The sequence below is a fragment of the Kryptolebias marmoratus genome, linkage group LG1 (genome assembly GCF_001649575.2).
Source record: "Kryptolebias marmoratus isolate JLee-2015 linkage group LG1, ASM164957v2, whole genome shotgun sequence".
Lineage (NCBI taxonomy): Eukaryota > Metazoa > Chordata > Actinopteri > Cyprinodontiformes > Rivulidae > Kryptolebias > Kryptolebias marmoratus.
The window spans coordinates 23,737,392-23,750,089 of record NC_051430.1 but is presented as its reverse complement, the minus strand read 5'-3'; the positions used below and the strand labels follow the sequence as shown (position 1 = coordinate 23,750,089).

Here is a 12,698-nt window from a genome sequence, read left to right as displayed (position 1 = left end):
CACAGGTGACCTCAGCCATGTGAGGAAAAACCAATAGGCAAAATATCCGTCGTCCTATTCAGTGCACCTCAGAGGATGTTATTTGTTTAGCCACAGGAGTAGCCTCCTGCTGCTCACAGTAAATGTCAATCTTTGCTATTACTGAATGAGAGTTTGCTGCACAATTTGGTCGTGCGGGAGTCCCAGTGTTTTTAATGACTTGAATTCAAGTTCTGTATTTTATATATTTTTAAGTTTTTCAAGTCTTTTATTCACATCCCTCTTATTGAGTTCTGCCTTTTTGACCAAACCCATTTAGCACTGTTGGTACTGTCCCAGTTTCTTTTCAGTGGCTGAAATTTAAGTGAGGTTTCCTCAAGCCTCTTTCTCTTTTTTTTTCTCCCCTATACATCCCCCACAACCTGTCTGCCTTCTGGATATTTTGTATTTGTTTGTGTTTGTGGCCTAGCCCCTTCGAGCATGTAGACATGTGCCTCGCTCTTCCTCTAATTGGTCCTCCGTATTCATGAGGGGAAGCGAAGATAGGCAGGGAGACTGCAAACAAAGCTGACTCTTAATAAATGTCAGTCCACAGCCGAGCTACGGGTGGACAGCTCACTGATGGGCTGCTTATAACAAGGCATTGGTTAATGCAGAGGAAGACAGGAGCTGAGGTGAAGTTACAGTGATAAAGAAAAGGAATTGCATCAAGAAGAAGCTAGGGAGAGATGGGGGAGGATGGAAAAAGTACCGTATGTGTTGTAAAAGTGAAACTGCAAGGTGTTTGGGACGTGAGGGTCGTCACACACAATCAGTGATGAACTTTTGCGTGTCTGTAAGCTTTTGATTTATGAGCCCTGGTGTCATGTTATTGTTGTTTGTATGGGTAAGAATTTGCAGACATCCATGTCTGATGTGTGTCGCTCTCTGTTTGTGTCTGTGTGGAGGTTCTTAGTGATTTTTGTATGTTTATCTTGGTGCGTTTTCATGTATTCATCCTGTTTGTCCCAGAATTAACTTCCTTCTCCCAGCCCCTGTCTCCTCACATACCAAAACACAAGTTCCAGTTTGTTTATTGTTTTACCCATCTTGTTTTTCCTTTTTTGATCGTCGCTGAAGTTCCCACTGTCTTCTCTGCTGCAGAGGCAGGGAATCCAATTTCCATTCAACTGTTCTACATTACTTGTTACTCTTTGTAGATTAAACAAAAGCTTCATCGAAGAAACATTTGCAAAGAAGAAGGGTCAAACAATCCAACAAATGGAATATTCTGGGCCACTTTTTGTCAGGTGTTTTGTCCAAATCATTCAAATTACTTAGTGTGAGTGACATGTTGGTTGCTTTGTGTTGTTTCAGAGCAGCTTCAGGATGGAAAAGGGTTTTTTTCTCGCTGCATCTTTTAGGTCATAAAAACAGCAGTGTGAAAAAATAATTTTGCTGCTTTTTGTGCACACTCGTCTGCTTGCGCTTATTTTCTGTTTTAAATACCAGAAGTGATTGACAGTTTCTAGTGTTCGCCTTTGACAGCTTTTATTTGTTGCAGTCAGCGGGCTTTTACTGAATGGCTGACGTTTTGAGGTTCCGTGTCTGTCACTGTGTGATGGCTGCAGGGTGGTGTTGTTGTAGTGGATACCAGCTCATTGTGCCCTCCCCCCCTTTCAGCATCTATACACACTGATTATGTGCCTCCCACAGGCTGCTTTTTTGTATAATTCTGATCTAAAAGGGCCATGGGAAGATTAAACATGGTTCATTTTTAACTGTTGATTTCTATTTGTTGTGCACTGAAGCGTAGCCCTTTTTTTTAAGACTGTCACAGCTGGTTGACTGTGTTATTTGTACATAAAGCAAATGTGATGTTGTATACTGTTTTATTTGAAATAAAAATATGTTCTATAAGTTCAGTGCCCAGTATGGCAATGAAAACCTGTTCCAACTATTTATGATTTGTTTTTAAACAGTTCGTCAAAGTATGGTCGAACAAAATAACACTCCAAAATCACGATAAAACTATAAAAAACAGCAACAAGTTTCTGAAAGTTGAAAGTCTGTCGTCTTCCCATTTTGCTAATTATATGTGAAAAAAACAGCTACGAAAAGGACAGATTCTTCACTGCCTGGACATCTTACAAACTCTGAAAGTTACTTTTTAGAAAAAAGGTTTCAGACACAAGGTGACAAATGCATTACTGCTCTCTAACACTCCGTATTTCTCAAAGCTTCTCCTAATCCACAACAATTTGTCCCTGCATCGAGCAAATTGCACTTAGTGACTTTGCACATACTGTGCTGAACATGAACTGAATACCTTGTACCAGACAAAAAAAAAACAGCAAAGGGAAGATGATGTTGTGTATATCTGAAAAATCCCTGAATCATAGGAAACATATAAGACTTTTCATCAAGTCTTATTGATTCTGAAGTTGGCGTGTCAAGTTTTTTTATCAGTCAGGCAACTTGTTGTTTGTATATAGGCAGTATGTATTGTTCTGTACAAATCTAAATCTTGTTAGAATTTTTTAATCTAATGTTTGTTTTTCTCTTGTCTCTATCCAGTTCCCTCAACGGTTCATGTTGTGTCTGGCAGCCTCATAGAAAAACATTCTGGGAACTTAGAAAACAATCCCACTTCAAACTATGTTTACCTCTTCTGGTGCTTTGGTTTTTCACATAATCTCTATCAGAGGATTTAGTTTTTCTGCATTAGAAGTTTTTAGAGACTTAAAACAGAAAAACAACATTGGTTTTAGTTTTTTGTTTAATTATCTTCCTTGCAACTTAAATAACATTATATTGCTGTAACAAACGGTGGTAAATTACACATAGAAGGCTACTGATTAAAAAAAAATGCAGAGGTTAAAGAAAAGCGACCGCACAAGAAAAAAAAAGAAATTAGAATAATTGCATAAAGAAATTATAGTTTCACAATAAAGTGAAATGCAAGATTAATAAGTCAGATAACTGTGCAAAATTAAAACATTTGAAATCCTCATGGATATCATTAAATCATAATTCGATTGAAACATTTATAATTAGGAGGCTAAAACACAGAATGCAAATGAACAACAGTAAAATGTAAACTGATTTATCTGATTAACGTCCTAAAATTGTTCTGTTTGTCGAGGCACTTATGACAATTTCGTGGAAGTTTGTCGAGCAGCATAAAGTTTTACTGACTTAGAAGAAGCCGTTTTATGAGTGACCACTTGCCTGCAAATTAATTGTAGTATAAACTGTCAAACCTAATTTAAATATTAATGTCCTGTGCTGTCGATACTCTCATAATAACTTGTCTGCTAACTGGCTAAAGGAGGACCTGGCTGCACACCTGAGTTTGATAAATGCTGAGTGTAATGGATTGTGACATGTTGAAAATTTTGTGGGTCAGTAGTCATCTTACTGCAGTCACCTTATTATGCTACCGCCTCCTTGTTTGGTAAATCTAGTTAAGAAACAGATCAAATTTATAATAAATCATGTCGATTAGCTTGATGTAATGAGTAGCAGTAGAATGCTTTAGTTAATTTAGCCTTTTTTTCCCACCTCAGCTGAACTTTTTACTTCTCTGTAATTTCTTATTTGAGGTTTTTTTTCCTCCATTGATTTCCTCCAAATCAGGTGGCTTTACTAGGAATATGAGCAGACAGACAAAGTAAAATAAGGCTCCACACCTGTAGCTAAAGCAAACAACAAAAATCTCTGTTTGACACATTTAAAAACTGTGTTTTGACAGCACAGCTGACTCTGTTTGTGTTCCAGTGACTGAGAGCTGTCCAGAAGAGCAAACATGTGCACATACATATACATGTTCAAGCACAAGAACAACTCTCATATGAGCAAAGTGGGCTCACATTTTATTAAATCACATTTTTATTCAGAATTCTTTGAGATTTTGTGTGCATTTATTCAATTGCATACAAACAATTGTATCATAAAAACTTTAAATCTCTTATTTTCTGATTAAAACAGGAATTTCACCAGTGACATCTCTTGCAATAACAACAATTTACAGTATTTCACATAGTTACGGTTTTCTGGAAAATTACAACCCTGTGCCTTTCACGCCTGCCTGGCTAAAGACAAGTATGTCCCCTTTCAGTGACTCCCATTGATCATTTCTCAACAGGACTGCAGAATGTAGCTCTGACAGCTGGGGAAGTTTTTTAAGAAAAAAAAAATGTTGCCTGGCACAAAGAACGAAGGGAACAGGCAGAGACAGGCTTGGCAGACAGTTGAGTATTAAAAGGTAACTGACAGGCTGAAGTGCACAAAGTCGCTGCTGTAAGCTCACCGACTACAGAACGACAGAAACGTAGTCAAGCATGCACACAAGTTATCATCACTCATCAGGCTTTTGTGTATCCATGGCAACATAATAATGTAATAACAGCCATTGTTGTTGTTTTGATTGATGACTGTCTGGCTGTGTTGGGAAGCAAAATAAATTATAATAAAGCAATGAGGTGTGTGTTTGTGTGCCAGCATTTCAGTAAGGCAACAAGAAAACGAAGGGTGTATTTGTGTGTGTGTGTGCCTTTGTCTGGGTTTTTTTTTTTTTGCTTTGGGTGTCTGAACTTCACTGTCAGGCAAAAGTTGACGACCAGACGTTGACTGCAGTTGGACAAACTGTCAGAGTTCATTGTTAAAATAGACACATAATGTCTCAGGACACTTATGAGGTTCTATATTCTGTTCTTGCAGATTTTTATACAGATTTGATTTTAAAATTCTTTTGTTTGTTGTGAAGGCTTTTGCAGTGATTGGGACCTGAAGTTCTCCATCTGTTCTTACACTAACTCCAAATCTCTTTAAACGATTACTTTTAGCTGTTATCTGATTTAGGTTATTAGGTAAAGATTGTGTCTTTACAGGAGTCACCCTAAAAGCTCTGAAACAACTTTCCACTGTCAATTAAGGCCACAAAACACTTTCAAACTAATGTTTTGCTTTTAGCCTAATAAATATATCTCTATTCAAACAAGAGCGCAGCAATTCTAAAAAGCAAAGGAGGAAGGTTCTGGAAATAGCAAGTGATTCTTCAAAACAGTTTCAGCTCAATGTCTATAAGATATTATTTACCATTTTGTCTCAACAACTGACCCTTGAAGAACTCAGCCATAGTTTGATGGCAGCAAGGTTAAAATAACATGAGCCAGAAGTAGGAAAATCCATAAAATTGACACAGATTTTGTTGTGGGTTTTGCACATGCTTTGTGAAGTGTTTCTAAAGTATGCTGAGACATTATTGTTTCTATAAAATTTCCATTCATCAGGTACACACAGGTTCACATGAAATAATCATTTTTAGAAATTCCTCATAGTGGAAAGTGTCTGTAAATAACAAAAATGCCTTTTGAATGTAGATAAGAAGTTGAAATGTGGCAGAAAAGTTGTGTCTTAGCAAAATGTCCTTGTTTGTGTGCAGCCAGCATTTTGAAGACATAGCTTACAACATATTTATTCTTCTTTGCTTTAATTCCCAGGAACTCGTTTTTTTTGCTAGGTTTCATAGACTCTTGTATTTTCCCTTTTTAAAATCAGCTTAATGGTTGAGTTTGCTTTCACTTCTGTGCTTTATTGTCGTGTGCAGTCATTTGATTTAACTGTTTTAAATATGTGTTATAAATAAGTTTTTACTTTGCAGATTTAATGCTGTCTGTCATATCTAATACAAGAAGGCTTATAACTTTTTTTTATCAATTAGTTTTTTCTTCAGCAGGCACCATGTAACATTTTATGTATTATATAGAGAAATGCTTACTGTAATAACATGTATGTTATTTTAACTTATTTAAAACTTGAAGCTATATATGTTCCATCTTTAAATAACACATGCTTATATCAAAACCTTTAGGCTATTATGTTATTTAAATTACCTAGTGTGCCAAAAAAGAAGTAAACGTTAAACTGGTTGTACGTACTAGCGTGTTTACCTTTTTTTCCATCTTTGTAATCGTGACCAGGTGTGAAAATAACATAATTTTTGTGGGTAAAGTGACAAGCTCTTGGTTAAAGTGGCTTCTCAGTGGAACCAGTGTAGCCCAGAGGAAACAAACTCAAACACCACCGCAGGGTCCTGTTTTTCTCTCCTACCTGTAATGTTTTTGATACAGCTGAGCGCTCCGGCAAACACACTCCGACGGTGTCAGCGGGATGAGAATTTCATGAGAGTAATCATGTAGTACTCATTGTATAAAGCTCCCTTTCCCCAGAGTTCGGCCATGATCAGAATGACTAATATGCATCAGGCATTACTGCTCTTTCATTCATGAAAGCAAAGCTGACAAGTTTATAATAAAAGTGTGCAAAAACATAAAAGCTCCTCTGACAGAAAGGTTGAACTTGATCTTAATGCAACTGATTTCAGTAATGCAAATGTCAAAAAGACAACAGAGCTGATATGATACTCTATTGTTTTGGTCATTATCCCTACTTCAGTGCATACTTCATGATTTAGAAACTGAGTTGTATTGATAACTATCTTCAATGAAACTCAGAAAAAGACAGAATTGCTCCTAACAGGATTGTCTCACAAATCAGGAAACAAATTGGTCATTTATCCTCAGCTGTCCGTTCCGATGTTGTGTTTGACCAGTCAGTTTTATCCCAAACAGCTTATCTGAATCGGCTTTGTTCCATTTGAGAACGATCTTAAATTCCAGATGACTGGTGTCAAAACATGATCTGGAGAATTTCCAAGCTTTTATTTCTTCTCGTTTAGATTATTGTAACACACTTTTCGTTGTCTTAACAAAAAAAAAAAGCCTTTGATCGTCTCCAGGTGGTACAAAAGGCTGCATCAAAGCTCCTAACTGGAACAATTAGAAAGGCATGCATGGCTCTTGTTTTATTGTCGTTTGGTATTCATTTATTTCTGAATTAAATTTAAAATATTGGTATAAACTTTAATGCCTTTGCTCGGTCAAGATCCTCACTATGTTTTTAGATCTGGAAAAAAGTTAAACCTTGTTATCAAACCAGAGATTATTAATAGTTCATGGGACTTGATTAAAAATGAGAGGATTGCTTTCAAACAGTTGCATCTCAGCTGTTGTGTTGAGATCCCCAGACTTCACACTTCCTAGTTTAAGAGTCAATAAACTATTCCTGAGGCATCGGTGAGCCTTCTCTTTAGCTAGTCCTGATCTGCTCAAACCACCTCAGGTGGCAGATGCAGAAGAGTGATGACTCAACTCTGAGCCCCTCCCAAATGACTGACCCCTCAGTCTATCCCGGGAAACCTCATTTCAGCAGCCTGTTTTTACAGTCTGTAAGTACAGTCTAAAGAGACAGACTCCTTTCTTTGGTTGCTACCCATAGATCATGACTATAAGGGAGGACTGAAACATACAGTATATCAGTTAACAAACTGACAACTTTGCCTTTTTAGCTCAGTTCTCTTTTCACCAAGACAGACCTGACACAGCTGACCCCATCTGCCCCTCAGTTTCCTGCTTCATTCTACCCTCACTCATGGACAAGATCCCAAGATGCTAAATGTCCTTCACATGGGGCAGCAGCTCATTTCCAGACTCAAAGTTAGTAATCTGCTCTTTCCCAGCTGACAGCCATGACCTCCGACTTGGGGTTGTTAGTTCTCATGCCTGCTGTTTCACACTCACCTCCAAACTGTCTTAATGTCCACATTTCTGCAAAAAGCAGCAATGCAATCAGAAGCTGATTGATCTTGAAACTCTCTGCTCCTTGGTCGTGTCCAGACATTTCTGCTCATAAAGATTGTGAGGTTAGGTTCAGAGTTTAAGGTCAAACATCCTGGATATTGTTATTGTCATAGAATTCTTTGAAAGGCTTCTGTTTTTGTTGCAGTGAAATTCTGTGACGTTTATCTTTGTTTTACTTAAGCTTTTATTCTGTCATTGAGTGTCTTTGCTGTGTCCTCGTTCGCTGCGCCTCGCATTGCTTATCTTTCCTCTTTGTTTTTGTCAATTTCTTGTCCTTGTCATCTTTGATTCCCTCTTCTTTTCCTCGTCTCCGCAGTGTTTTTTTTTTGTTCTTTCATCAGTCAGACAAAAGAAATTTGGTTTCTCTGAAGCACTTTGAAAAGAAAAATGACAGTATTTTACATTGAAGCTATACTTTATTGCACTAAGACAAATAATTGATGAAGAGAGCCGTTTCACTTCCACCCCACCCCATTCACATTGACTTCTCTTGGTTAAATAAATACAGCTTCTCTATGGTCTTATAAAAACTGACTGACATCAGTAACCAGTAGATGGGATAAAAGCAACTCTATCATGTTCTGTCATTTTCTATCAATTGGACCACTTTAGGCCTCTCATGAAAACAATACCCTTCTTAATGTTGAACAACATAAAATAAATCTCTTTTTAATATCAGTGCAGTTTGCCCGTCCTGAGGTTGACGACGCCTGATGAGTTACTATGTGAGCTTTATGTACAGTAGGCTTTTTTTTTTAAATCCTGGTAAGCACTTCTAGTTCAAATGGTTTTTGATGGCATGTCTGAGATGTATGCATAGTGACATCAATCAGCTGGGTTCAGCATAAACAGGTGGACAGACCACAAAGGTCTGACATAAACCTGTTTAACTCCTGCCTAGAAGCTCGACTGTTGGAACCAGAGACAAAAATCAAACTCTGAGCCGATCACTTTTAGTATTTTTGAGGGATTTTATATTTTGTAATAGGCATTTGTACCAGATTCAAGTTATTCCATCTAATCAGAGCCAAATCTTTACAAAGTGGTGCTAGAAGACAAGTCAGGGACGCCACAGTTTAAAAAAATGGGGCGAATCTCCCGAGGATCGTAGATGTCTCCTCATAATGCCAATGCCAGTAATTATTTTGTCACATGGTGAACCAAGGGACGTTGTAACTGCTGTCAGGAACACCACTGTTTAGACATTTTTTCCTCCTTCTGTCAAAATAAAACTCATATTGAGTTCAGAAAGATAATATTGTGTGTCACATAGTCTGAAAGTTTGGCTGGACTAACAGGATGAAGCTGTAAAAACTGGTAAAATAAGTTGCAGGATCAGCAAGACAGTCTTTTAGTGTCGTGTTACGCTATAATCCCTAAAGTGCAACCTTATCCCCTCTTGATTATGTTGGCTCTTCTTGGGAATTTCAGCATTGTTCAAAGCTATTAGGTGTTTACTGGTGGATGTGGCAATATTTAATCTGTCATTTCTGCCACTTTTAAAGTGTGGGGAATTTTTCTGATTTCTTTTGAGGTAGTTTAACCATTTCACCCTTTACTCTTTTGTTAGTTTATCCCTGTCTGTTTGTTGGTTTTACATAGTAAAATATGCATTGTGTTAAACTTTTTTTCAGGATCCGACTTACTATAGCTGGGCACTGAGACAGATAAGACATGTATGTGTGTACATGCTGGTTGTAAATGACTGGGATGATGATGATGAAGATGATGATTATGACGATGATACATCTTATCCCCATTAGCGTTAGCCTAGATCTGTCAGAGCTTTCCTGGGTTACTGTAAAATCTCAACCCTGGGGAACAACATGATTGGCCACACACTCAAAACAAACATGCAATCATTTCAGTTTCACATTCGCCTAAACAGAAACATACATGAATTTGTTTTAATCCACGGCAGATGCTGCTTTATGGTTTGCTTTGTTGTTGTTGTTTTTTACTTGTCCGTCTCTCAGTTTTGATCGACATGTTTCACAAACAAACTGCGCCCCAGTCGCCCCCAGCCTCACCTCTGTCAGACATTCAGGAAGATGCCTCTTTGGGTTTTGTCATTGTTGTTTTTTTTTTTCTACTTGGACTGTGATCTTACCATGACCCAAGCAACACTGAAAGGAAGAAACCAAGCTAAATTATTATGCAGCCCTGCTTTCTCATCCTTATAATAGTTTTTGCTACCGTGGAGATCAATAAAAGGAAAGCTGAGATTAGAGCTGCTGGAAGCACACAGGCTCTTCATCATTCAAATAATTTAATAGCACGCACAATTTGTACTCCAAATCAAATCATTTCCAAACAGCAACACCGTTTCCTCTGTGGAATTATTTATCACCTTGGAGTTACTTTGATATTCTTCTTTTTTTGCAATGAAAAACATTTGTTTACAGCATTTTAATATATTATTTTTTCACTGTTAGGCAGATATTTTGCAGCAGCCTTTGGTAAATCTAAGGCTGTCCTACATTTTGCCGTGGAGTTGCTCTGGAGTGATGGCTTTGACAAAAGATAACATCTCTCCTTGCTCTCCTTTATGATCTTTTAATGTTGCTTCTAATTAATATCTCTGTCATTAATTTGCCATGACACATAGCCTTTCTGCTCACCCAACCAGCCAGCCAGTTAACTCAGAGCCCCCCTGAGCTTCTTTTAATCTCTAAGCGTGGAACTGCAGGGCAGAGAGCTCGAGATGAGTGTACGATCAGTCAGCTCGCATGTGGTTTCACTGTCCTCAAACAGAATTCCTCCTTTAAAATGTTTGTTGCTGTCTTTCAACTTTGTCTTTTAGTAATTCTCTCTATTTCCTCTGGTCTCCCTGCTGATACAAGCAGCTCGGTGGTTTCATCATCATTCAGTCTCACAGCACCGGCTGCACTTCGGTTTGCTGCGAGCCTGCCCTTCTCATTCTGTGCCACCCAGAAACCATTTTATATATTACAGCTATTTTCTCAATGATGAGTTCTGATAAAGTGTTTCGCCATTACACCTGCTCATGGGGCTGGATTATTGTTCACTCTTTTTTTCTAATGGAGTGATGATGATGATGATGATGATGATGATGATGATAGTAATAGCAGTTCAGTGATGGTTGCCCTTGATTTTTCTTTTGTGTGTGTGTGTGTGTGTGTCATTATCTGCGGAGCCCCACTTTCCTTGATTATTTGTAAATCCTGCTTTCTCATGAAGGCATAAGTAAAAAAAAAAAAAATAGCTACAAGGTGAGCCAAAACACACTGAGTTAATGCAGCAATTTTTTTTTTTTAGAAAAGTGAACACAGTTGTAACTAGAAGCACTCAGAGAGCGGACACCTCGTCCAAAGTCACAGCGTGATTAAAAAATTGTGCGATCCGGATCATAATCTGGATCACCACCAAAACTTAACCCATTGGGGTTTTTTTGTGATAACTCCAACATTTTCCCGAAAGTTTCATCTAAATCTGTTCATTAGTTTTTACCTGATCTTTGCTAAAAAGACACACAAACAAAACGGTCACATGTAGGAGCAGAGAGACGTTTTTAACAAAGGGGTTACCTGTGAGCTTGACCTTTGACCTCATAAACCTTAAAATCAACAGGCTTCATCTTTGACCCATGAGGTGTTCAGCTGTGCAGTTTGACACTGTTGGATAGTTGGAGCACTAGGTCAGCTGGGATTTTGACCTTTGACCCCGACACCTTGAAATCAAAAGTGACCCATGAGGTGTCCAGCTGTGGAGTTTAACATTCCTGTGATACAGTTGCAGAGTAAGAGCAAGTGCGGATCTATGACCTTAACCTTTGACCTAGAACTCTGACTGGATCACCTCCGAAATTGAATCACTTGTCTCTTGTATCATGTTTGACGTTTCCTGAAAATTTCATGAAAATCCGTTCATAACTTTTAGAGTAATCTCGTACAGGCAGTGTAAATGCTGAGTGCTGAATGACTTCTGAAACCTGCCGAAGAAGCTAAAATGGAGTTGTTAAAGCCAAAAGAAGCAGAACACCAGCTAAAACCTAAAAGATGCAAAATGATCGTTAAAACTAAAAAGCTAAAAGTAGCAGAGTAGTAGCTAAAAACTAGAAACAGCATAAGAAGATAAAAATATAATTCAGAATACATTCTGAAGTAGATTTCAGAGAGCAATGTTTTCAATCGAACTGAAGAGATCTATGGAGAAAATATCTGTAAATAGAGTTAAATATTTTGTAGACAAAACCCAAAAGTTGCAGCTTCTTCTCCTGAATGAGCTGAATGTTTTGATAGATGAATGTCTAAAATAGCACAAAGCTTGTAGAGGTACTTAGAGTCCAAAAATGTGCAAATAATTAAGAAATAAAAAAACAGGATAATAAAAGTATGAATGCTGAATCAATATTTACATACATTTGTCATTCATTTTACTGCCGAAACCCCCTCCTAACCTATTTAATTTGAACTAATTTCATTGTTTTCTATTGTTGTGAATCGTGTTGCAGAACTGAAAGGCAGCAATGAATCAGTATCAAACAAAAACAGAAAGTTAATGAGATGAATATCAACTATCTTAGGTTACTTCTTTCTGCCATGAAATAAATATCAAAATAAATTTACCAGCACTGCATTTGTCTGTTTTGTTTTGTTTTTTTTCCAAATCAAATAAACTTTGCTGTCCTTGTGGGGAAATTTTCCTTGTGTACAAGGTGCCACAGTGCAATAAAAACAAAAATAAACATTTCTATAAAAAGTTAGAAGTAATATTACAAGTCAAAACTTTAAAATAAAACACAAGGAGAATCAAATTTCACACTTTGCACGGGTATGTTAGTGGTCAGAAAGTGTCTTTATTGAGTCATGTAACTGAAGCAGGAATAAATGAAGCCTGAAGCCTTTTATTTTTACCTTTTTGTTCTTTTTCTGAACTTTTACTGTATATTTCCCTGAAAGTCTCTGCTTCTTTAGACTCCCAAATAGCCTCAGTGCTTTCAGAGGGACCCGGCAGAATGGATAAATTCTGATGGCTTTTCTCTCCAAGAGTTAGTGGACAGTAACTCGGGCTTAC

At 37.6% G+C, this 12,698-nt stretch overlaps 1 protein-coding gene across 1 annotated transcript in view; it reads left to right on the top strand.

The window, feature by feature from the left end:
* commd10 (COMM domain containing 10) overlaps positions 1–12,698 on the top strand; it is a 67,775-nt gene that overhangs the window by 54,089 nt on the left and 988 nt on the right. The window lies entirely within an intron of this gene.